This window comes from Triturus cristatus, chromosome 7, assembly GCF_964204655.1.
Source record: "Triturus cristatus chromosome 7, aTriCri1.1, whole genome shotgun sequence".
NCBI classification, from domain to species: domain Eukaryota; kingdom Metazoa; phylum Chordata; class Amphibia; order Caudata; family Salamandridae; genus Triturus; species Triturus cristatus.
Genome location: NC_140590.1, coordinates 1,620,712,323 through 1,620,737,954, shown reverse-complemented (window position 1 = coordinate 1,620,737,954; position 25,632 = coordinate 1,620,712,323). Strand labels below are relative to the sequence as shown.

The 25,632-nt window shown below is 50.6% G+C and overlaps 1 protein-coding gene across 2 annotated transcripts in view; it reads left to right on the top strand.

Annotated features, from left to right (window-relative positions):
- Positions 1 to 12,824: 12,824 nt before the first annotated feature.
- The window catches only part of TMEM74B (transmembrane protein 74B), a 47,829-nt gene continuing 35,021 nt past the window's right edge, over positions 12,825 to 25,632 (top strand). Inside the window, exon 1 of one of the 2 annotated variants that reach the window (XM_085619569.1) lies at positions 12,825 to 12,907. The gene's annotated coding sequence lies outside the window, so the exon portion shown is untranslated. The remainder of the gene's footprint in view (positions 12,908 to 25,632) is intronic. The other variant, XM_085619568.1, reaches the window with a different exon arrangement.

Sequence of the window (25,632 nt, the reverse complement as noted above, 5' to 3'; positions counted from 1 at the left end):
TAATGACCAATGTCTACGGTACTCACACTCTCTGACCCCCTGTACTCTTATAAAACGACTGTTGCACCGGAAGTGAAAGCAGGAAGGCCATAGACACTCTAGGTGAAAGGAGAGAGATGCAAAAGAAGAGATCTGCAGGGGTTTGTCTAAATATGTAGACAGAGACAAAGGACATAAAAAAAGCACCACAGCACGGTTCAAGCAGTGAAGGGACGTACAAGCCAACCCTGAAAATCAAATAACGGCACCTGGGAAACAGAGGAGAATGGGAAACGATAAAAGCCCATTGGAAATAACTTTGAAAAACGCATTTAAATATTTGTATTATATTCCTGCAGTTCTATTTTTACAGCTCATTGACCGAGAAGTGAGTGTAGCGCGCAGCTGCAGGTATGTCATAGGAGCAAGAAAACAAGTGAAAGAACTCTTCAGCCCCTGCTCTATGTTATCTGATGCACCCCTTTGCAATGTCCGGTCTGTCCACGCCCCCTCTGCAACACCACCATGCTACTAACCCATGAGGGAACTCTATCAATATTGGTTGTAATATTTGAATAAAGAGCCCTGATGACGTCCGGTATAGGATGAAACACGTAGGCTGAAAAGACTTCATGAATATGTGACATATTGATTCATCTGCAACAATTTTGGAATAAAAATTGGAATATTTTATTGGAACTTGGCCTGCTGACTGTTTGCTGAAGAAATACAATAATAAATTGTTGATATGGACATTACTATAAGACGTTCCTTTCCATTGTTGTGATTTAACTGGAGGTGATTCTGAATTACAGATGGACCTCGAGGATTAATATGTCAGAATCTTTACTAAAGGACGTCAGCATTGCTCAGGGTGATCTCACACTGTGAAATGGCTAAGACTGTGCAAAGCCTTTGTACCATCCTAAATAAAAAAACAATAGGTCCCTCTACACGGGCGGAGTCCTGGCTTCTTCCCAGTGGAGGCATTTAAACACTGAAATGGAAGGAATACCAAATGATGGCATTTTGGTATCTCATGATCTATTTGGCCAATGTATCACCTTCAAGATACTAATGAGAGAAATAGTGTTGCTCCCTTCCATCTTCATATCTTCCTTAGTCATTCATTTTAATATGTTTTAAGGTAACGGTGAAGTACCAATAAAGATTAAGAACTCAGTACTTTGAGACTGCAATGGAAAAGTTGAGACAATTCCAACACGAGAAGGGGTTGAGTGATCTTGACGCTCTGTACTGGTACAACTGCCTGTTGGAAAGGACAATTACTCCCTTTCAATGCTCGGTGCTTTATTACTTATCCTTCTCTTGTGAGAGCAAGAAAGGGAAACCGGGGGGTGGGAGGGGGAAGGACTGGTCTGATGCTGACTGTCTTTATCTTAAAAAGTAATTGGTGAAAGGTCTGTGTGCATTAAAATTAAATATTGGAATTGTTACCCTAAAAAAATTAAAAACTAAAGTACAGACAAATTTAGAAAAAAACATTATGTAATACTCTAAACATTTGGAAGCTATGCACAAGGCCATTAATTCTGGAGAGGGGTGATTTTTTTGGATCAGTAAATAATTGTTCAACAATACCTATTAGCCAATCATATAGCAGTTCCACGTGTAGTTTGGATCAGCTAGCTATCCGATATATGTGTGGGGCCGAAAGACTGCAGAGCTGAACACTCCTACTTGCTGGAAAAGTAGCAGCTACTGAGCAGATAAGTGATACATGTGAAAACAAATGTAATAAATTATGACCCTGAATCATACAGCAGGAACAGGTAATGTCCTAGTGGTGATCCTAGTAGTGATTAAATCCAGAGTGGGGTGGTCCTAGCTATATCCTTTTTATGTTGGGTAATAAAGAATGGACTCACACCAACTACTTGTTCCCGAGCAGTCATGAGGTCGGTTTTTCATGAAGGGCCCTAGGTCCAGCCCAGCTTGTCACTGTATTATTTCCTTAATGGATGTCTTTACAAAAATATTTCTGGATTGAGTTGGCTACATGTAAATGATTGGTCTTTTGCTTATAATATAGCCCCAATTGAGCAAGCAGTTCCCCACCTTGTGGTAGATTGCTTAAAGGGCCAGGTCACAGGTGGGAGGGTTGTACTGTTGCTATGTGAACTTCAAAGTGGCCTGTGACTTGATGGGCAGATGGTAACGGTGGCAGATACTCCAAGTTTGAAATGTACCCCGGTCATTTATTCATCGCACAAGTCCTGCATACCAACAATAATAATCCACATTTGTAAAGCGCGAACAATCACCCGTAAGGGTCTCTAGGCGCTGGGGGCCGTCGGGAAGATTAAGCAAACTATTGCCCAGAGTCATATGGTGCTGGGCTAATCTGCCACAGGCGCCGGGGATTGAACCGTGATCCCCGGATTCCGGCATCAGTCGCCCTGGCCGCGGCGCCACACCTCTTCCCTGGGACACGATGACGTATCCAAGCCCAGCAGGCTACCCAGTCAAGGTGAGCAATGGGGTAAACAATGCAGTGCACTTACCCCTGTCCTCTTTTGCCCTTTCCATGGTGACCTGTCTGGGGCGACTGAAGCTTTGTGCTGCTGTTCTCCAGAGGCTGTCGATAGGTATGTTGGCAGTTTCTAACATACTGATGACTTTGCTGTGTTGGATCACACTGCCCTCGGCTGGAGGAGGAAAGCAATGCCCTTCAAGAGTTAAGTCACACTAATAAATGAACAATAAATGATTTTGATCAAATTACAGAGGAAAGTGCTAAAATGAGCTCCCTTTCTCCCCAAGTTGCTTTTTTGTTGATGTTTTTTTAAGGGCGATCATACTAGAACTGGAACTCTGCTCCTGGGCTCTTTTGGCAAACACCAAAAACATATATTATTGAACGATTTAAGGAACATGCACTGAGTAAACTTTCTACCTAATGTTTGAAAATGCTGAGAGAGAACAGATAAAGATGGAAACTCTCCCACTATAAAGGAAATTATATGTTTGGTAAACTTACCAAAGGATTTTATAAGGTTGCTAAAAATTGTCTCTTGCGTAAAGAAATAATACATTTAAGCCCGTGTTAAGACAGCGAATTCACAAAAATAAAAAGCTATGTTACTGCTACATGAGAATATCTGGGACTTGTTTTTAATAGTTTAAATTATCTATCAGAATTCTCTTGTACGCTCAGATACGTACACATATTTTGAAATGGATAGCGAGTTTTCGTCCTGGACGAAATACACAAGGACTTAAACAAATTTCGAGGTTGGAAAAATAAATCTATATGTGAAATGTATTTGAAATACTCAACTCATTTAACTATTTGGATTGACCCTTATTTTAAACCCCTAATAATATGTATCTGTGTCCATTGCGTTCAAAATATAAAGTATAAAATCGCTCTGAAGTCTTAAATCTGTTAGCTCAAACGACATCTCGTGATAGAGCTGTTCGGCTAGGAATATTTTGCTACCAATAAGAAATGTAAAACGGGATTGCTTGAATTGAATCATTCAAATGTTTACAGTGCATCTTGTTGCATTTTTTGTATTGCGTGGTGTGGTTCTGTTGGGCTTTTAGGTTCAAAAAATAAAAACTTAAAACATAAACAATGGTTTTAAACGCTATAGTCCATGGCTCCATATATTAATGTTACTGATATTATAAATTGAGTTATGCGGTATTGTATGGCAAAATAACTTGTGATGTTGTAGATCATGGGTACTCACAAACTTTCTCTCGGGGGCCAAATTTACAGTGTGGTTTGTGGCCGAGGGCCGCACCGGTGGGGGCAGGGTCAGAGGGGGAGGGGAGGGGCTAAAGCAAAAACAATTGTGACCATGAGGTTGAACACAGGTCCCTGCAGCAGACGCCTTCGTTCACTGAGCCACCAGACCCAGCATACACAGATCTCTCTCTCTCTCTCCCTCCCTCTCCCCCCCTCTCTCTCTCTCTCTCTCTCTCTCTCTCTCTCCCTCCCTCTCCCTGTCTCTCTCCCCTGTCTCTCGTCCCCTGTCTCTCTTCCCCTGTCTCTCTCCTCCCTCTGTTGCCCTCCTCCCTCTGTTGCCCTCCTCCCTCTGTCGCCCTCCTCCCTCTGTCGCCCTCCTTCTGTCTCCCTCCTTCTGTCTCCCTCCTTCTGTCTCCCTCCCTCTGTCTCCCTCCCTCTCCCTCCGTCTCCCTCCCTGTCTCCCTCTCTCTCCCTCCGTATGTCTCCCTCCCTCTGTCTCCCTCCCTTTCTCCCTCTGTCTCCCTCTGTCTCTCTCCCTCTGTCTCCCTCCCTCCCTCTGTCTCCCTCCCTCTCCCTCCGTCTCCCTCCCTCCCTCCCTCTCCCTCCATCTCTCTCTACCTCCCTCCGTCTCCCTCTCTCCGTCTCCCTCTCCCTCCCTCCATCTCCCTCTCTCCGTCTCCCTCTCCCTCCTTCCGTCCCCCTCCATCTCCCTCCCTCCGTCTCCCTCCCTCCGTCTCCCTCCCTCTCCCTCCCTCTCCCTCCCTCCCTCTCTCTCCCTCTCCCTCCCTCCCTCTCCCTCCCTCTCTCTCTCTCCCTTTGTCTCTCTCCCTCTGTCTCTCTCCCTCTGTCTCTCTCCCTCTGTCTCCGTCTCCCCTCCGTCTCCCTCCCTCCCTCTCCCTCCCTCTGTCTCCCTCCATCTCCTTCCCTCTCCCTCCCTGTCTCCCTCTCTTTCCCTCCGTATGTCTCCCTCCCTCCGTCTCCCTCCCTGTCTCCCTCCCTCTGTCTCTCTCCCTCTGTCTCCCTCCCTCCCTCCGTCTCCCTCCCTCTCCCTCCGTCTCCCTCCCTCTGACTCCCTCCATCTCACTCTCCCTCTCTCCGTCTCCCTCTCCCTCCCTCCGTCTCCCTCTCCCTCCTTCCGTCCCCCTCCATCTCCCTCCCTCCATCTCCCTCCCTCCCTCTCCCTCCCTCTCCCTCCCTCTCCCTCCCTCCGTCTCCCTCCCTCCCTCTCCCTCCCTCTGTCTCTCTCCCTCTGTCTCTCTCCCTCTGTCTCTCTCCCTGTGTCTCCATCTCCCCTCTGTCTCCCTCCCTCCCTCTCCCTCCCTCTGTATCCCTCCCTCTGTCTCCCTCCATCTCCCTCCCTCTGTCTCCCTCCATCTCACTCTCCCTCTCTCCGTCTCCCTCTCCCTCCTTCCGTCCCTCTCCATCTCCCTCCCTCCATCTCCCTCCCTCTCCCTCCCTCCCTCTGTCTCTCTCCCTCTGTCTCTCTCCCTCTGTCTCTCTCCCTCTGTCTCTCTCCCTCTGTCTCTCTCCCTCTGTCTCCATCTCCCCTCCGTCTCCCTCCCTCCCTCTCCCTCCCTCTGTATCCCTCCCTCTGTCTCCCTCCATCTCCCTCCCTCTGTCTCCCTCCGTCTCCCTCCCTCCCTCCCTCTCTCTCTCTCTCTCTTCCTCCCTCTCTCTCCCTCCCTCTCACTCCCTCTCCCTCCCTCCCCCTCCTTCCGTCCCCCTCCATCTCCCGCCCTCCGTCTCCCTGCCTCCGTCTCCCTGCCCCCGTCTCTCTCCCTCCCTGTCTCCCTCCCTCCATCTCCCTCCGTCTCCCTCCATCTCCCTACTTCTCCCTCTGTCTCCCTCCCTGTCTCCCTCCGTCTCTCTCCCTCCCTCTCTCTCCCTCCCTCCCTCTCTCTCCCTCCCTCTCCCTCCTTCCGTCCCCCTCCATCTCCCGCCCTCCGTCTCCCTCCCTCTGTCTCCCTCCGTCTCCCTCCCTCTCCCTCCCTCTATCTCTCCCTGTCTCTCTCCCTGTCTCTCTCCCTGTCTCTGTCTCCCTCCCTCTCCCTCTGTCTCCCTCTCCCTCTCTCCGTCACCCTCTGTCATCTCACCCGTGTGTGTGTCAGCCCTCAGCCTGGGCTGAGACAGCTTCCCAGTGCACACACACAGCTGCCCTGAGACAGCTTCCCAGCACTCACACGCAGCCACACCAGAGTACTTCACAGGTCTTTAAAAGACCACTTACATGTTAATAAAGCTTTGTTGTATTTCACCTCTTAGGCCCCTGCATCTCCACTTTGACAATCACTGGAATCCCCCGGCCCCCACAGAGCAGAGTCTCAGCGTCTGGGCTGCTGCAACCAGCAGTGTTTACACTATTAATTTTTTTTTAAAATCACATGTAGGATGTCTGCAAGGTCCGCGGGCCGCCGAGGAAGGCTTGCCGGGCCGCTGGTGGCCCGCGGGCCGTACTATGAGTAACCCTGTTGTAGATAGTCTATGAAGGTGGCACCTAAGGTTACATTAGAACCTTAATTGTTCTAGTTCATGTGTTTTGGCTTTGTGATATAGCTTGTGTCTCCCATCAGCCTTAACCTGTAATATGCTATTTATTAACATTATTGAGTGGGGGGGTGTTAAGTAAGTCATGTTGCACTTCCCCTCCCTCGGCAATGGATCTGCGTACGCAGCTTATGCCATGACATTTTGTATGTGTATTTGTTTGAACACAAAGTATTTAACCAAAAGCAGGATGCAAGGGGTTAAATGTGTTCTGCAGGGTAAAATCACAATGAAGAGATATTATGACTATTAGAAGATGTCTGTCCCCTGTGTAAAGTAATTGTTACATGCAGTCTACAGGGCAGTAAAAATAGTTTCTCATGTAAATTTTGCTGTATTGTGGTAATATACTCAAATCTGAACCCTGCACTAAAGTATTAAATGTGTTAATATATGTATATTAGCACATGATAACATGAGCTATTGGACCGCTTTTATTTTCACTAACAGAGCATAAATATATGTTACATATGTGGGTGCTTTTATTGCACAAAATGCAGAGGTATGAAAGCCCATATTTCACAGCAATCCATGAAGTTTGTATTTTAACATCGATACAGCTCCCAAACCACTCTGCAGAGATTTATTTACCAACGTCAAGGATACTTGGATTGTGCGGTATGGAGGGCCAAAATGTGTTGCAAGGTTATCTAAATTATATGTCGGAAAAAGCAAATTCTTTGTGTGTGTGTGTAAGTATATAAAACAGACAGAAATTGCTTTTGTGTCTGATAATCGCGAAGCAGTCTGGGAAGGGGAAGGACGTCCATGCGGCTGAAGGTCTTAAGAGTACAGAGGTCGTTTCATGCAGTAGCAGTGGAAAAGGGTGAACTGAGGTCTGTGAGAGGTGCAGCGCCCTGTCTCGGCCGCTAGAGGGCGTCTAAATACCGTGAAATAAAGCAGTCACTGGCAGGGTCCTGCGTGTAGTTCTTTTGCATGCAATTCAGTAAACACGATCCCGCCACTTGCAGCATCTCTGCTGCCCTCCAGGGACCATCCACATGTTACTGCTACTGTAAGAGGCATATGTGTGCGTGCACAGTAAGTGGGGCACATTGGCGCGCTGCTACCCAGATCCAGAAGATGTAAACATGTAACACATAAGAGGCCCTCGTTTCTATCGCAGGAGACAGCTGCCTGGCGCTTGCTTGCATCATAGGACGGGGTGGTGACGGCCGGGGCCCTTTAAGGGCCCTCATGTGCTCATGCTGTCCCTTGGGGCTGGTGCACGCGAGGGAGGGGCGGGCTGGCTGCTTCTGCCCTGTACCCGTCGCGCTCCGCATTGATCGCCCTCATCGATTCCCAGCCCAGGGCTCGGCCTCGCTGCTTCTCCCCCACTCTCATCAGCAGGATATGGTGTCAGTACAGGGGCAGCCTGCCCTCCGGGGCCCTCGGCTGCTTCGTGTGGTGGGGGCTGAAGTGGGAGAGGGGTTTAGGGTCGGGAGAGAGGATTCGGGGGCTGAACACAATCAATGATCCGGGCAAACCGGGCCTATTTCCTGCCGCGTAGCATGTGTGTCATCATCACGGGCCTTGTGCATGGAAGGAAATAAAACCTCTTATTGCAGTTTCAATTATAAACTACTGCAATAGTCACGGTTGGTTGTATGATAAAGGCATGAATGGTTGAACCACACGTGCCTCTACCACGCAGCCCGAACCACAAATGCGTCTCAACAACGCGTTCCTTTACCACGCAATTTCGTGGTGAAGGGATGTGTAGTAGAGTACATGCCCCTTTCCCTCCATCTTGAGTTCTAAACTCCTGGCCACTGCCCTATAACCCAACCCCCAGCACTAAAAACGACCCCACCCCTAAAACCTTAAACTATCCTGACCCCCCTGCCCTAAAAACGTTCTCCTTGCCCTGGAAACTGCCCTGAGCCCTAAAACTCTGTCCCCCTACTTGAAACCTACCCCGAACCCCCCTTTGCCTTATGCCATAAAAACTGCCCCCCTGCCCTGGAAACTGCCAATTCCGCTCCCCCACGCCCTGAGCCCTAAAACTCTGCCACCTACCTTAACACCTACCCCGACCCCAGCCTCTCGCCCTGAGCCCTAAAATCGCCCCCCTCACTGAAAAACCTACCCCCCCCAGCCCAACTTACCTCATTGCATCCCCGTCCTCTGCGCAGGTCTTCCTTTCCGGTTCCCCTCCTTGCCAGCAGGCAGCTAGAACGCCGACTGCCCCCTCTCATATTTGCCATGCACCCATTAAATCCTGCGCTCAGTGGCTTCAGGCTAAGCCTGCCTGACTTGTCATGCACTTCAGCGACTGTGGTACACTGCACTGACCCCCACTGCCCCACCCCACACAGCTCTACCAAGCTCCTTACAACAGATAACACCCTCCATTCACAGTGCGCCTCTCACCGCTACAGATTCAGTGAATATGCTGCCTACAACCCACCTGTCCTCGCACAATCACTTCTCCTGTTTATACCCTACCCCTCCTGTCTACTGCCTGCCTCCCTGCAACCTACAATACCTCTGCTGTTTACACTCTCACTTCTACACTGGGCCACTTTTAGCGCTGGTGGCGCGCAGTGCAACAACCTTTACTGGTGCCCCACCCATGACCTCCTCCTCGGATTCCCTCACTATCACCCGGCAAAAGTGCCCCTCATCTCTCCTTAGCCCCTATCATGCATACATGTAATATGTTTTAAAGCGCTGGTAACGGCTGGATCTACTAATCCTCTCCAGTATCCACATAATATACAGATCTGTCCTTTGCAGCAGGCATATTAACCCTCTGCGCTACTTTATGGCGAGTCAAAACTGCCACTAGACAATACTCTGATCTCTGTCTCTCTAGCAAGAACCTTAATCACAAGAGTTATCATGACATTTTTATTGCTTGCTGAAAGCTGGAAGCATAAGAAACTTTGCAGTTGGTGCTTTTAAATTGTAAGGTATTGCTAAATTGCTAAACAGAGGGACTCCAGCCCCCCCACCCGAGGTTAGTGCCCCCCTTCAGGTCAGCGCCCAGTGCGGCCGCACAGGTCGCGCCGCCCTAAAGACGGCCCTCCTTCTACAGTCTACCTTGCCGCTCCCACTACAACCAATAGTACTTCTCCCATCTTCATCCTACAGTGCTTCTCCCCACCAAAGGTTGGGACCTTGCTACAACCATCAACACCTACAGTGCTTCTCCCCACCAAAGGTTGGGACCTTGCTACAACCATCAACACCTACAGTGCTTCTCCCCTCCAAAGGTTGGGACCCCGCTACAACCATCAACACCTACAGTGCTTCTCCCCTCCAAAGGTTGGGACCCCGCTTCAACCATCAACACCTACAGTGCTTCTCCCCTCCAAAGTTTGGGACCCCACTACAACCATCAACACCTACAGTGCTTCTCCCCTCCAAAGGTTGGGACCCCGCTACAACCATCAACACCTACAGTGCTTCTCCCCTCCAAAGGTTGGGACCCCGCTTCAACCATCAACACCTACAGTGCTTCTCCCCTCCAAAGTTTGGGACCCCGCTACAACCATCAACACCTACAGTGCTTCTCCCCTCCAAAGGTTGGGACCCCGCTACAACCATCAACACCTACAGTGCTTCTCCCCTCCAAAGGTTGGGACCCCGCTACAACCATCAACACCTACAGTGCTTCTCCCCTTCAAAGGTTGGGACCCTGCTACAACCATCAACACCTACAGTGCTTCTCCCCTCCAAAGGTTGGGACCCCGCTACAACCATCAACACCTACAGTGCTTCTCCCCTCTAGATCCACAGTGACTCTTGCTTCTACAGCCTCCTGTGCTGCTCCCTATACAGCCTACCGTGCTGCTCCCACTACAATCTAGTGCTTCTCCTTCACAGGTAGTGTGTCTTCTACAGCATACACTGTTTCTTCCGTCTACGACCTCCGGTGCTTCTCCCCTCTACAGCACACAGTGCTGCTCCAACTACAACCTACAGAGCTTTTCCCCCCTGCAATCTATGATGCCTCGTAACTTCTACAACCTACAGTGCTTCTCCCCTCTGCAAGCTACGGTGCCTCATAACTTCTACCACCTACAATGCTTCTCTCCTATGCAGGTTGTGTCGCCTCTACAGTGCGTCACTCTATTACAACCAACACTTCTTTTCCCCTCCACAACTTCCATAGCTTTTCCCTTCTGCAACTTTTAGTACCTCGGACTTCTACAACCTACCGTGCTTCTCCCCTCTACAGGCTGTGTCCCCTCTACTTCATGCTATGTTGTGCATCTGTAAATAACACTATCACCTCCGAGAGTGTCCTGGCGCTGAGCAGGTGTGTGTGCCTAGCCCTACCTATGGTAGGTTGGTTAATTGAAAAAAAGAGGTCTTCAGCTTCTTGCGGGATTCAAGAAGAGAAGAGGCTTGGATGTGGAGTGGGAGATTGTTACACAGTTTAGGAGCGATGCAAGAGAAAGTCTGTCCTCCTGATCTGGTTTTGTGTATGCGTGGGATGTGTGTGGAAAGGAGTCCCGGAGAGCGGAGGTGTCTGAGTGGTTGCTGGAAGGAGATGTGACTTGAGATAGGTGGGGCCTAAGTTGTGTAGTGCCTTGAATGTGTGTGCGAGGACTTTGAAATAAGCTGGTTTGTGCTTCGGGAGCCAGTGTTGCTCCCTGAGATGTGGTGTGATGTGAGTTCTGTGTGGGAGGTTGAGGATGAGTCTGGCTGCCGAGTTTTGGATCATTAGTTGTCTTCTACTAAGTTGCCTGTTGATCCTGGCGTAGAGGGTATTCCTGTAGTCTAGTTTGTTGGTGACAAGGGCATGAGTGACAATTTCTGCAGTGTTACTTGTGAGCCATTTGAAGATCTTCCTCTGCATCTTCAGGGTCTGCAAGCAGGATGCAATCATGGCGCTGACTTGTGCGATCATGGCCAGTTTGCTGTTGCTAATGACTCCAGAGTCCCTTGGTGAGGGGTTCTTGCCAAAGATCACTACTGCGGTCATGTTGGTGTTGAGCTTGACACAGTTGGCTTTCATCCAGTTAGTGACTTCGGTCATGCAGGTGGTTAACTTGTTTCTTGTGTTAGGGGTCTTATCTGAGCGCAAGAGTATGAGTTGCGTGTCTACATAGGAGAGGATGTTGATGTTATGTGCTCGTATGATGCTGGACAGCGGGATCATGTATGCATCGAAGACGGTGGGGCTGAACAATGAGCCTTCAGGCACTCTGCAGATGAGTTTGGAGGCTTCAGTGGAGTAAGATGTCTCACTGACAGCTTGTGCTCTCCCCTCTACAGTCTTCAGTGCTTCTCCTCTCTACAACAGAGGCGGCCGGCACAGGTAAGAGCGGGATACGTAATGTTGAATAAAAGAAAAAACACTTCCCTTGCACTCGGGCGAGCGCAAGATAAGTGGTTTATTAATGTTTTTATTTGATGTTACTTATCCTGTTATCTGTCGACCTGCCTGACCTCGCCTCGCCCCCACCCCGGCCCCTACCTATGCCGGACGCTACTGCTCTACAACCTACAGCGCTTCTGCCCTCTACAGACGCTTCCGGGTAGGTCCTTCGTCCACTGTACAAACTACATAACTCTTCCTTCCACAATGCGCCTCTATACGACCTAGGGCCTCTCTCCAGGATATCCTGCAGCGTCTCTACCTTCTATCACCTTAGTCTTCCCTCCACAATATACCTCGCTCCTCGAGAACAGACAATACCTCTCCCATCTACCTCTCCCTATAGCCGCCTGTCCTTTTGCCTCCCTACTTTAACTTCTATATGTTCCCTTTCCTGCCTTTTCTGTCCTCTTGTCACTGCCTCTCCACTGTCTCTGGTCACCCTGCCCTGTTTCTCCTCACCTGTCCTCTTCAGCTCATAAATCTTATCTTCCTTCCTCCCACCTCTAAGCAATAGGACATCAGTGTCTCTGTCACCTGGTGCATCCCCCAGACGGCCTTTGACGCCTCCTCTTCATACCTCTTCTTACCTTTCTATCCCTCTCTTCCCCCAGCTAGGGTTATTCTGCCCGTTTACCTCGCCCCCTCTCTTCACTGCATTTTCTGTCCTCTCTGTCCGCATGATATGTTAATTTTGTAGCGCAGGTGAATACCAAAAAGGCATCTTGTTTGGGTAAAGTAGCCTGCTACTCCTCGAAAAGCGCTTTGATGCCTCATAAGGGGTACCATGCGCTACATAAATGCAAACCCCTCACTTTTCTATACCACCGCTATCCAAATAACAGACTCACGTATCCACCGCTCACATACATTTCCCTTTACTAACTCACCACTAATCCTTTATGGGTTCCGGAGTAGCGTGCTACTTGCCGAAAGGCGCTTCAACGCCTCGTCAGGGGTAGGAAGCGCTATAAAATGCAATTACAATTGTCGTTGAACAGGCAAGCAGAACATTTAAACGGAGGAGCATAAGAGACAGATTTTTAGTTTCTTAAATTTCAGATTAGGTTGTGCGCTGAGACGGCCTCGCATCCTCTTTCAGCTTCCTTTGGCCTTTCTCCTCACCCCGCCTTCCCTCTGTATCTTTCTCCTCACCCGCCTTCCCTCTTTCGTTCCCTCCCCCTCTCCACACCTATCCTCATGTCCCCTCCCCTCTGCCCCCTCCTCTCTGCCGCTGTGCCGTAGGACTCCCTCCCTCGCCCCCTCCCCCGCGCTGGACCGGCCTCCGCAGGGCTCGGGAGATGCTGGGACGCCGATCACCGCCCTGCTCCCAGGTAGGAGCCTCTGCAGCCGGGCCCTGCGGCCGGTGTCTGCTCTCTGCGTCTCGGGGGTCGGGGGCCTGGGGGGGGGGCACAGGTGCAGTGCGTGCTTGCACCCCGTCATTTCCTGCCCTCCTTCTAGCTCGGAGGGCACAGGGAGGCTTGTGGGCGCAGGGCAGTGCCGCGGGTCCCCGTAAGAGGAGACTGGACCTCAGGTTCCCCGCTGAGCCGCTCGCGCCCCCTCCCTTCCCACGGTCCGCTGATGCGGGGGCATCCCTCGCCCAGCTGTGCCACCGTGGGTGGATGGCAGCAGGTGCGGCATGTCTGCGGGGAGCTCGGCTTGTGAATGTAGGGCAGTGTGTGTACTCATGTGCACACGCGGGAACTGGTGGCACGGGGTGCCCACACCGCCACCCTGCACCCCGGAGGATGCCCGTGCCGATGACACCAGCCTGCTTGGAGTTGCTTGTGTGTAACATATAATCCATGACCCATTCCGTAATCCCGCCTCTGGTATATTTATATTTACATAGAGACAGGGAGAGAGAGAGAGAGAGTATATGTGTGTGTGTGATAGAGGTGTGTGTGCGCGCGAGGAAGGGAGACTGTGGGTACGAGTGGTGCGCTCCACTGTAGTAGGAGGTAAACACTGCCTGTTGTATGGCTGAGGTTGGCTGTCTGGTGCACGGGGCGCCTAGAGCCGCCGTGGGAGATATCATACCGAGGGGACGGTGGTGAATGTGTCAGTGCGCGCGGATGTGTTTGCATGCATTTTGTGTGGGGTTTGAGCCAGTGCCTAGATAAGCAGATGTGAGTGTGTGCCTGCGGGGTATACGTGTGTCTGTGGGGATATGCGTGTATCACGCGCCCGTGCGTGTCCTTTTATATATATGTTTCCAAATGCGTGCGTGTCCTTGTGCATTGTATAAGGTGCCTGCCTATACGCCCGAGGGAGTTGTGCACTAGTGAACACGTTCGTGTCTGGGAGTCAAGTGTTGTACATCGACTCTATCTCAGTTTCGATGGACATGTGTCTGGGTGTGTGGTCACCTGTGGGTCCGCGTCATACCCGAGTGTGTCTGTCCGTCGGGGGTCCGCTCTGTCCTTAGTCCACTGCTGTGGCGGTGCTGAAAGGACAGCTCCCGCGGTCAGGCTCTGAGTGCTGTCAGGACTCCGCCCCCAGAGAAGTGGGGCGAGAGGAAGGATGACCTCTGCCCCCTCAGAACAGGCCCTGAAGTTCTACGGCTCGATGACGTCACGAGCGCAGCAGGTAAGTGACGGGAGCAGGGCAGTGGGAGACCGCAGCCCCAGAGGCCGCCCGGCCGCCTCTCCCTTAACTTCTACAGCTGACTGTCTCTGCTGGAGCCTCGCTACCCTCCCTTGAACCTATTTTACTGTCATGGCACCAGCGCTACCCACTGACTGCATCAGTGCTACCCACGGGCAGCAACCTCACTACCCATTAGTGCTACTCACTTACAGCATCAGTACTATCTACTGACAGCAGCAGTACTATCTACTGACGGCAGCAGTAGTACTACTCCACAGGGTTGGACTGGGGCAGAAAATGGGCCCAGCCACCGAAACAAAAGCTAACAAGCATTTGCAATGCAATAGGTCTCGCATCACTGAAAGTTTGAGCTATTGGTGTTGCAAATAATAATGCAATGCCAATAGCTCAAACTTTCAGTAATGTGAGACCTTTTGCATTGCATAAATGCTTGTTAGCATAGTACCCAGTATGATCCAGTTGGTCTATGTAGACATTTTCTTATAAATAACCAAAGTACGAAAGATACTCACACCCTCTCAGAATAACATTGATTCTAACAAACACCTCTGAGACGCAGGCTCAAATTCCACAAGAAAGTGTGAGTAAAGTTAGGATCTTATCCTGAAATTGATTTGAATTACAGTATAAAAGATTTTTCATGATGTGTAATGCATCTCCTTAAACTATATTAAAAGGGGCTAAATCCATCCTTTACAGTTTGAAATGCAGCATTCCCTTCAAAGCTGCAGATGCACAGGAAAACAAAATGCTTTCCGATACCTACAGGAAAATTACCGACTATTTAATAAATGATAAACCTGCATCTCCCAATCAATTAATCAATCATTTGTAAAGCACACTACATACCCGCAGGGGTCTCAAGGCGCTGGGGGGGGGGGGCGCTACTGATCGAACAGCTAGGTCTTGAGTATCCTCCTGAAGGTCAGTAGGTCTTGGGTCTGTCGTAGGTGGATGGGGAGGGTGTTCCATGTCTTGGCCGTGAGGTGGGAGAAGGATCTCCCACCAGTGGTTGTTCTTCGGATGCACGGCACGGTGGCGAGTGAGAGGTCGGCGGAGCGTAGCTGGCGGTTGGGGATGTAGAAGGAGAGCCGTCTGTTGAGGTAGGCTGGGCCGGTCTTGTGGAGTGCTTTGTGTGCATGGATGAGGAGCTTGAAGGATATCCTCTTGTTGACGGGGAGCCAGTGCATGTTTCTCAGGTGGGGGGTGATGTGGCCGTGTCGTGGTACGTCGGGGATCAGTCATGCCGAGGCATTTTGGATGCGTTGTAGTTGTTTGATGAGCTTGGTCGGGGCTCCTGCGTAGAGGGCATTTCCGTAGTCGAGTCTGCTGTTGACGACGGCCTGGGTGACTGCCTTTCTTGTATCTGTCGGGATCCATCTGTAGATCTTGCGGAGCATGCGGAGGGTGTTGAAGCAGGAGGAGGAGACGGCGTTGCCTTGCTTGGTCATTGAGAGCGTTGAGTCGAGGATGATTCCCAGGTTGCGTGCGTGGTCGGTTGGTGTCGGGGCTGCCCCCAGTGCTGTCAGCCACCAGGAGTCGTCCCAGGCTGAAGGGTTGGAGCTGAGGATGAGGACCTCCGTCTTGTCCGAGTTCAGCTTCAGACGGCTGATCTTCATCCAGTCGGCGATGGCCTTCATTCCTTTGTGGAGGTTGGCTTTGGCGGTGATGGGGTCCTTGGTGAGGGAGAGGATCAGTTGAGTGTCGTCGGCGTAGGAGATTATGTTGAGGTCGTGCTGTCGGGCAACGTGTGCGAGCGGGGCCATGTAAATGTTGAACAGTGTTGGGCTGAGGGAGGATCCCTGGGGTACGCCACAGATGATCTCGCAGGCTTTGGAATGGAATGGGGGGATGCAGACGCTCTGGGTTCTGCCGGAGAGGAAGGAGGTGGCCCATTCCAGAGCCTTGTCTCGGATTCCTGCCGCGTGGAGGCATGCGCGTAGTGTGCGGTGGTAGACGGTGTTGAAGGCGGCAGAGAGGTCTAGGAGGATGAGTGCTGTGGTCTCACCGTTGTCCAGCAGGGTCCTGATGTCGTCGGTGGCGGCGATGAGGGCAGTCTCGGTGCTTTGGTTGCTGCGGAACCCTGACTGGGAAGGGTCCAGGATTCTGTTTTCTTCGAGGAATCGGGTTAGCTGTCTGTTGACGATTTTCTCGATGACCTTGGCCGGGAAGGGGAGCAGAGAGATGGGCCGGAAGTTCTTGAGGTCTCTTGGGTCTGCCTTAGGTTTTTTGAGTAGGGCGTTTATCTCGGCGTGTTTCCAGCTCTCTGGGAAGGTCGCGGTCTCGAGGGAGAGGTTGATGATGTTGCGCAGGTGGGGTGCAATGGAGCTGCTTTCTTTGTTGAAGACGTGGTGCAGGAATGGGTCTGCCGGAGAGCCGGAGTGGATTGTGCTCATGGTCTTGATGGCGTCATCGATGCTCTCACGCTGGCCCAGGCTAGCAGGGGGTCGCGGTTGATGGTGTGCGGAGGGTCTGTTGTGTTGCTGTCTGTAGGGGCTGTCTGGGTGTTGATGCTGTTGTGGATGTCTGCTATCTTGCGGTGGCAGAAGGTGGCGAGGGAGTCGCACAGGGCTTGCGACGGTGGGATGTCGTTGGTGTTGGAGCTGGGGTTGGAGAGTTCCTTCACGATGTTGAAGAGCTCCTTGCTATTGTGTGCATTTTTGTCGAGGCGGGCTTTGAAGGAGGTCCTCTTGGCCGCCCCTGATGAGGTGGTGGTGGTTGCGGATGGCGTCCTTGTGTGCTGCGTGGCTGTCCGTAGTTTGTTCACTGTGCCATTCCTTCTCTAGTTTCCGGTAGGCTTGCTTGGAGGCAAGGAGTTCTGGGGTGAACCAGCTGGCCCTCTTGCTGGTGTCTCTGTGGGGGGAAGGGGGGGTTTCTTCAGGGGGCGAGGGTATTGGCGCAGTCCTCGATCCAGTGTCTGAGGCTGTGGGCAGCGTCGTCAGTGTTGGAGGGTTCGGTGGGTGGGCTGAGAGCGAGGTTTGCATGTAGTTGGTCTTCGATGATTTTGCTCCAGCAGCGGCGGGGGATCTGTTGGGTGCGGTGGTGTGTGGTGGGTTTCTGGAAGGTGAAGTGGATGCAGCGGTGGTCGGTCCAGAGGAGTTCGGTGGTGTGGCTGACGGAAATGTGCGGGCTTGAGGAGAAGACGGGGTCGAGCGTGTGGCTGGCGGAGTGGGTGGGCATTGTGACGAGTTGCTTCAGTCCGAGGTTGGCAAGGTTATCGATCAGGGTTGTGGAGTTGTTGTCGTTGTTGTTCTCAAGGTGAAAGTTCAGGTCTCCGAGGATGTAGTCGGTGGAGGTCAGGGCGTGCGTGCTGATGAAGTCGGCGATGGAGTAGCTGAACTGGGGACGGGGTCCGGGGGGTCGGTAGACGAGGGTGCCTCAGAGGGTGGAGTTAGGGTCTGTGTGGATCTGGAAGTGCATGTGTTCGGCGGTGCTGAGCGCATCGTCGGTGCTAGTCGAGACCCTGATGCTGTTCTTGTGGACGATGGTGATTCCTCCTCCAACTCCGTTGGTGCGGTCTCTGCGGGTGATCTTGTAGCCGTCTGGGATGGCTATGGCGATGTCGGGTGCGGAGGAGTCGTTCAGCCAGATCTCTGTCAGGAAGGCGACGTCCGGGGATGTTGTGTTGAGCAGGTCCCAGAGCTCGACGGCGTGTTTGCGTGCGGAGCGGGTGTTCAGTAGTATGCATCGGAGGTGGTTGGGGTCTTTCTTGGCGGGTGGTTCGTCGGCTCTGAGGCTGGTGTAGCTGCAGTTCCGGCAGGTGAAGGGACCATGTGTGCGTTTCGGGGCGGCCTTGAAGCAGGTGTGGGTCCGTCCGGAGTTGAGAGAGTGCAGAGTGCTGGCGTCGTAGTGGCGGTGGTCATCGTGGTGGGTGCGGGGGCCAGGGGTTCTGGCGCTGGGCGCGGTCCAGGCGCAGATGGGCTTGCCTTAGGCGCTCCTTTGGCGCGCCAGCGGCGCGGCCGCACTGCGGCTGCATATATGGGGAGGTGGGAGGGAGGAGCAGCTGGGAGGCGGGGGCAGCGAGTGGGCAGTCAGGGGGGCGGGGCCGCAGGGGACGCAGCGGCGGTGAGGGACGATGAAGGGAACAGAAGGCAAAAGGGCACAAAAAACGAGAGAAAACGAGTGGCACCGAAGGCAAAAAGGGCACAAAATCGAGGTAAAACGAGTGTCACAGAAGGCAAGAGGGCACAGAAATACAGGAAAAAAAACGAGTGGCACAGAAGGCAAAAAGGGCACAGAAATACAGGAAAAACAAGTGTCACAGAAGGCAAGAGGGCACAGAAATACAGGGAAAAAATGATGAAACAGAAATACAGGAAAAACGAGTGTCACAGAAGGCAAGAGGGCACAGAAATACATGGAAAAAACGAGTGGCACAGAAGGCAAAAAGAGCACAGAAATACAGGGAAAAAACGAGTGGCACAGAAGGCAAAAAGGGCACAGAAATACATGAAAAACGGATGTCACAGAAGGCAAACGGCACAAGAAATACAGAGGCAGCTGAGAAACAGAAGGCAAAAACGGGCTGATAGGCACGGGGGCAGCGAGGGGAACAGAAGGAAAAACCGGGCAGAGACACGGGGGCAGTAAGGGGTACAGAAGGAAAAACTGGGCTGAGAGACACGGGGATAGCGAGGGTAACAGAGGGAAGAAAACGGGCACGGACCACGAACAGGCAGCGGGGGAAGACAGAACAACAGCAGTCACAGACAGAACAATGAAATACAGGCAATACAATAAAACAATAGAGCGGAAGATGAACAAACCTACGGCCTACCACTGGCCACCAGGGATGAGGCGCAGGTGGTAGCCTGTGGGTGGTGGAGGGCCTCGAACTTCCCCAGCAGCAGTGGCAGCTGGGGCAGGGACACACAGGCGGACTTGACCTGACATCTTCGGGGCACCGGTCTCCGTTCCGGTGTTGACACTGTTCATAATTCAAAATCCTGGAAGAAGATGGTGTGCTTTATTCTCAGTTATTGAGTGGGAGCCCGTCTGTACCACCCACTGAGGACTAAAACATCTCATGGCACTGGGAAGAATGCTTTTGGAGATATATATATTTAGGGCGCAGTATTTCGGCTATTAGCTCTAAACGGGTGCCTGTGTGTTATAGGGGTATCTATGAGGTCATGGCAAGTTGGAGCCCTCAGGTTGGTGCAAAGTGACAAAAAGTTTGGAGTCCAGGCGGGAAATGAGAGTGAGGTGCTAAAGCCCACAGCACCTCATGACCTCACGTTAGAAGTACTTCATCCCACCACTGCTGGTACAGAAACTCCCTTCGCTGCTACCTGCGCCCTTGCCCCAGAAGTAAAAGCCCTTACGGTTCAGCATGGTATGTGAATCTCCAGCAGTAGAAAAAACGAGTATAAGTGACACTTTATCGAGAGCAAACGCAAGCAATTAACAGGACGGAAACAAAAATATCAGAAATCACACGTATTGGAACAACAAGACACTCTAAGGACTTGGAGCCGCAATAATAACAAGCGGCAGGGAAAGCGATCGCGAAAGTGAAAGCGATCTCTATTGGAAAACAAAAAAGCCCGCGAGTGGTGCGCGCGCGTCACAGCGAGCCAAGTGGTTTCAATTATCGCGCCCGCGTCTGGGCACGATAATTGAAACCACATGGCAGCGGTGCGCGTATTAGACACCAATAGGCCATGGGCGGAGCAATGCGCCCACCTTTAGCCAATTACGTGCTGTTTTTGAAAAAAAGACGCACGCAAAGCCCAATAGCGTGGGCCAAAAAAAAAAAAAGGACACGCACAAGCGTGTGCAATTCCTAGGTCTGTTTTCAAACCCCCTATATGAGGTCGCTCGCTGCGCGAGCAGTACTACGCACTTCAAGGCTAGGCGCGAGACCTAAAAAGTAGCCCATGTTTGCAAATTGGAGCAATTTTAAACTTGTAAAGACGCGCTGTATAAGTGTAAGTGTTTTGCAAGGTATGGAAGAATGCTTGGGTCTGAGCTTGTTGCAGACAATGTTTGTTTTTACTACCAGGGAAAGTAACAGTACAAACCGGGCAAGCAGACCGTAAAACAGGCCCACACACTCACCTGCCAGCTCAGCCGCAACCGCCAGATTGCCCAACAGGCCAGTGCAGTCCTGCTAGCTAACAGCATCTCTACCTACTGACAGCAGCAGTATTACTGTACAGGGTTGGACTGGGGCAGTATTGCACACTTACAGCTTCAGTACTACTCTGACAGCGTCAAAAGCTAACACTCAGCATCAGTACTCCCACGGCCAGCATGCACCCTATCCACTGACTGGATAAGTACTCCCTTAAGCTGCAAAAGTACCACCCATTGACAGCAGCAACACTACACACTGACAGCAGCAGTCCTACACACTGACAGCAACGCTGCTACTCATTCACAGCATCAGATCCTTCCAATGAGAGCATCAGGACAACCCATTAAAAGCAAAATACAACCCGTATTCTGTGGCAGCCGTAACAGGCACTGATCGCAGCAGAAGTACTGCTACCAATGATAAACATCGCCAGCAGTGCATTAATGCCACCCACTGACAGCAGCAATCCAACTCACTAACATCACCATTACTACCCACTGACACCAGCATTACTACTCACCAACAGCATCAGTACTACTCACTGATAGACAGCAGCATTACTACCCATTGATAGACAGCATCAGTATTACCCACTGATGAACAGCAGCAGTACTACTCACTGATAGACTTCAGTACTACCCACTGATAGAGAGCAGCAGTGGCCCCCCTATTGAACAGCAGCAGTACTTCCCGATGATAGCAGTAATATCCGCTGGTAGCAGCAGTACTGCTCACTGATAGCAGCATTACTACCCACTCATAGACAGCATCAGTAATACCGCTGGTAGCAGCAGTACTACTCACTGATAGCAGCATTACTACACACTAATGAACAGCAGCAGTACTACTCACTGATAGACAAGAGCAGTACTACCCACTGATAGACAGCATCAGTATTACCCACTGATGAACAGCAGCAGTACTACTCACTGATAGACAGCAGTACTACCCACTGATAGAGAGCAGCAGTGGTCCCCACTATTGAACAGCAGAAGTACTTCCCGATGATAGCAGCAATACCCACTGATAGACAGCAGCAATAATATCCGCTGGCAGCAGCAGTACTACCCACTGATAAACAGCAGCAGCACTTCTCGCTGATAAACCTCATTATTACTACCCACTGATAGAAAGCAGCAGTACTACACACAGATATACAGCAGCAATACCCATGAAAGCAGCAGTACTACTCACTGATGAACAGCAGCAGTACGTCTCACTGATAATCATCAGCATTCCTACCCACAGATGAAAAACAGCAGTACTACACACAGATACACTGCAGTAATACCCATGATAGCAGCAGTACTACTCACTGATAAACTGTAGCAGTACTACCTGCTGGTAGAAGCAGTACTACTCACTGATAGCAGTAGTACTGCCCACTGATGAACAGGAGCCATACTACTCACTGATAGCAGCAATACCACTCACTGATGTAGAGCAGCAGTACTACTCACTGTTAGACAACAGCAGTACTACACTCTGACAGCAGCAGTAATACCCATAATAGAGAGCAGCAGTACTACCCACTGATAGACAGCACCAGTAGTACCCTTCATAGACAGCAGCAGTACTACCCACTATAGCAGCAGCAGTACTACTCACTGATATACAGCATCGGTATTACCCACTGATAGCCAGCAGCAGTACTACTCACTGATAGACAGTAGCAGTACTACTCAATGATAGACATCAGCAGTGCTACTCACTAATGAACAGCAGCAGTACTTCTAACTGATAACTGGCAGGAGCAGTACTGCCCACTGATAGACAGCAGCAACACTACACACTGATAGACAGCAGTGTTATCCATGATAGACAGCAGCAGTACTACTCACTGATAGACCAGAGCAGTACTACCCGCTGGTAGGAGCAGTACTACCCACTGATATACAGCAGTACTACTCACTGATAGATAACAGCAGTACTTCCCGCTGATAGAGAGCAGAAGTGGTTCCCACTGATGAACAGCAGAGTAATACCCATTGATAACAGCAGTACTACCCCCTGGTAGCAGCAGTACTACTCACTGATAGCAGCAGTGCTACCCACTGATGAACAGCAGCAGGACTACCCACTTATAGACAGCAGCAGTATTACACACTAATAGACAGCAGTAATACCCATGTTAGTAGTAGGGCTACTCACTAATGAACAGCACCAGTACTACACTCTGATAGCAGCAGTAATACCCATCATAGACAGCAGCGGTAATACCCACTGACAGATAGCATCGGTACTACACACTGATAGACAGCAGTACTAATCACTGATAGACAGCAGTAGTACTACTCAGTGGTAGACAGCAGTAGTAGTACTCACTGATAGACAGCAGTACTACTCACTGATAGACAGCAGTACTACTCACTGATAGACAGCAGTAGTACTACTTACTGATAGATAGCATCAGTACTACTCACTGATAGACAGCAGTAGTACTACTCACCGATAGACGCTAGCAGTACTACCCACTGATAGATACGATCAGTACTACACACTGATAGACAGCAGTACTACTCACTGATAGACAGCAGTAATACCCATGATAGACAGCAGCAGTACTACCCGCTGATCGAGGGCACCAGCAGTACCCTTCATAGTCAGCAGCGGTGCTGTAGGTGTTGCAGTAGCAGCCATGGATGGCAGGAATGGTAAATATGGCCCAAAAGGCGTTTCTTGCTGGCCCAGGTTGATGCTAAACTAAGACTGAAGACTGCACTCACTCTCGAGTTCCTGCTTTGCTTCCTCTCCACCAGCACTCCACCCTGTCCAACCCAGACTTGCATTTATTCTGTTGCTGATTTTGCTGCAGCTCTGCTGTTGGGAGGAGGAACCAAACATCTTACACCCTTTCTGTGTAGAAGGTGTGAGCTCAAGGGGCGGCACAGACTGCACCCTTTCTTCTTTTCAGCCTAAGACTTAATTTGGCAATAAATACATTCAGATAACTGCACCAACCTGCCCTATTACCCAGCTTACCTCCTTTGAAATGAGGGCAAACCTTTGTAACATGTGGGTGCTTCCTCCAAGATTTGGCACTGTTAATAAATAAAGCGGATGCTTCCTTCCTTTCTAAGAAGACATTGTGGCCTCACAACTGTGGGAAATAGAGTAGCATGGTGTTTTATTTCCTCACTTACAAAAATCAAATGTTGCCACCATCGATGTCAGTCAGCCCTTTACTTGTAAAAGAATAAGTGCCAGGGCTCAAAGTTTTGCTCGGAAGCCCACAGACGGCACTACGAATATTGGGGTGCAAAATACCAAGCCTGCGTAGTCCTGATTCCACCTCATGCCTCTTTAATCCACCACCAGACACTCCCTCCATCTTTATCTCAGCCTTCAAGGTTCTTTTCATTCCCACCTTCTTCCTTTGTCGTATTTTTTGTGTCTCCCTATCAATCTTCATTTCCCGCAGTCTGTGCTTAATTTGTTAAAAACATAAGCACCAGGGCTCTGTCAGGAGGCCACTGCAACTTGCCCCGGCCATTGCCTCTGCTATGCTGCCAATGATAGTAACAACATAACTACCAACCATCACACTCCGACAAGTGTGACAATTCGGACTATTTCAGGCCCCCAAAGCCAGAAGAATGGCTTGGGCTACAGTTAATAGTCATTGTAATGTAATTTAATTAACAATTAACTGACGCTGTGGTCATTTTTGAATTGGCCACACAGCGCCACCTTGTGGCAGACTGTCAAAAGCACGGGTGCTGACAATTAAGTGCGGGTGCCGAGCACCGGAAATAACCGGCTCCAATTAAGCATTCAGTTTCCAAACACATCATGATTGAAACTTTTGAGCTTGTGCTTCTAAATAACTGGTAATATCATGAGGTGGGAATTCAATCGTTTTACGTTTGCTTGTGTCAATAGTGTCAGCTTTCTGTCCCCTGCTTCCAACTCGTAACAGAACTTCCATAACTACATGGAACATAAAAACTCAGTGCAGCTTCTATGTCATGTTGTGAGCACTACAGACATAGTAATTCCGAACCTGAAGAAGGCCGGCCTTAAATAATGAACAGACCAAAACACTGTCAATGCTCTAGATACTATTTTGTTTAGACCTCGTATAACAGAGTTCTTTCCCAAAACATTTACTCTTATTTACATTCCACATGACCCTTTGAGAAGCCACAACGTACGCCCTTGTAGTTATCGCAAACGCCAAGTACAGCTTTACTATCCAACATTGCACCTCTGCAAGCACCAACCAAACCTACTATACCATCTTACATAGCACCATCTGTCTGCCCTACCACACCGGTAATACCATCCAACATTGCACCCTCTGCAAGCACCAACCACACCTACTATACCATCTTACATAACAGCATCCGTTTGCCCTATCACACCGGTAATACCATCCAACATTTTACGCTCTGCAAGCACCAACCACACCTACTATACCATCTTAAATAGCACCATCTAACTGCCCTACCACACCGGTAATACCATCCAACATTGCACCCTCTGCCAGCACCAACCACACCTACTATACCATCTTACATAGCACCATCTGTCTGCCCTACCACACCGGTAATACCATCCAACATTTTACGCTCTACGAGCACCAACTACAACTACTATACCATCTTACATAGCAGCATCCGTCTGCCCTACCATACCGGTAATACCATCCAACATTGCACCCTCTTTGAGCACCAACCACACCTACTATACCATCTTACATAGCACCATCGATCTGCCCTACCACACCTTTAATACCATCCGACATTGCACCCTCGGCAACCACCAACCACACCTACTATACCATCTTACATAGCACCATCGGTCTGCCCTACCAGACCGGTAATACCATCCGACATTGCAGCCTCTGCGAGCACGAGCCACACCCACTATACCATCTTACATAGCACCATCCGTCTGCCCTACCAGACTGGTAATACCATCCGATATTGCAGCCTCTGCGAGCACCAACCACACCTACTATACCATCTTACATAGCACCATCCGTCTGCCCTACCAAACCGGTAATACCATCCGATATTGCACCCTCTGTGAGCACCAACCACACTTACTATACCATCTTACATAGCACCATCCATCTGCCCTACCAGACCGGTAATACCATCCGACATTGCAGCTTCTGCGAGCACCAACCACACCTACTATACCATTTTACATAGCACCATCCGTCTGCTCTACCACACCGGTAATACCATCCGACATTGCAGTCTCAGCGAGCACCAACCACACCTACTATACCATCTTACATAGCACCATCCATCTGCCCTACCACACCGGTAATACCATCGGACATTGCAGCCTCTGCGAGCACCAACCACACCTACTATACCATCTTACATAGCACCATCCGTCTGCCCTACCACACCGGTA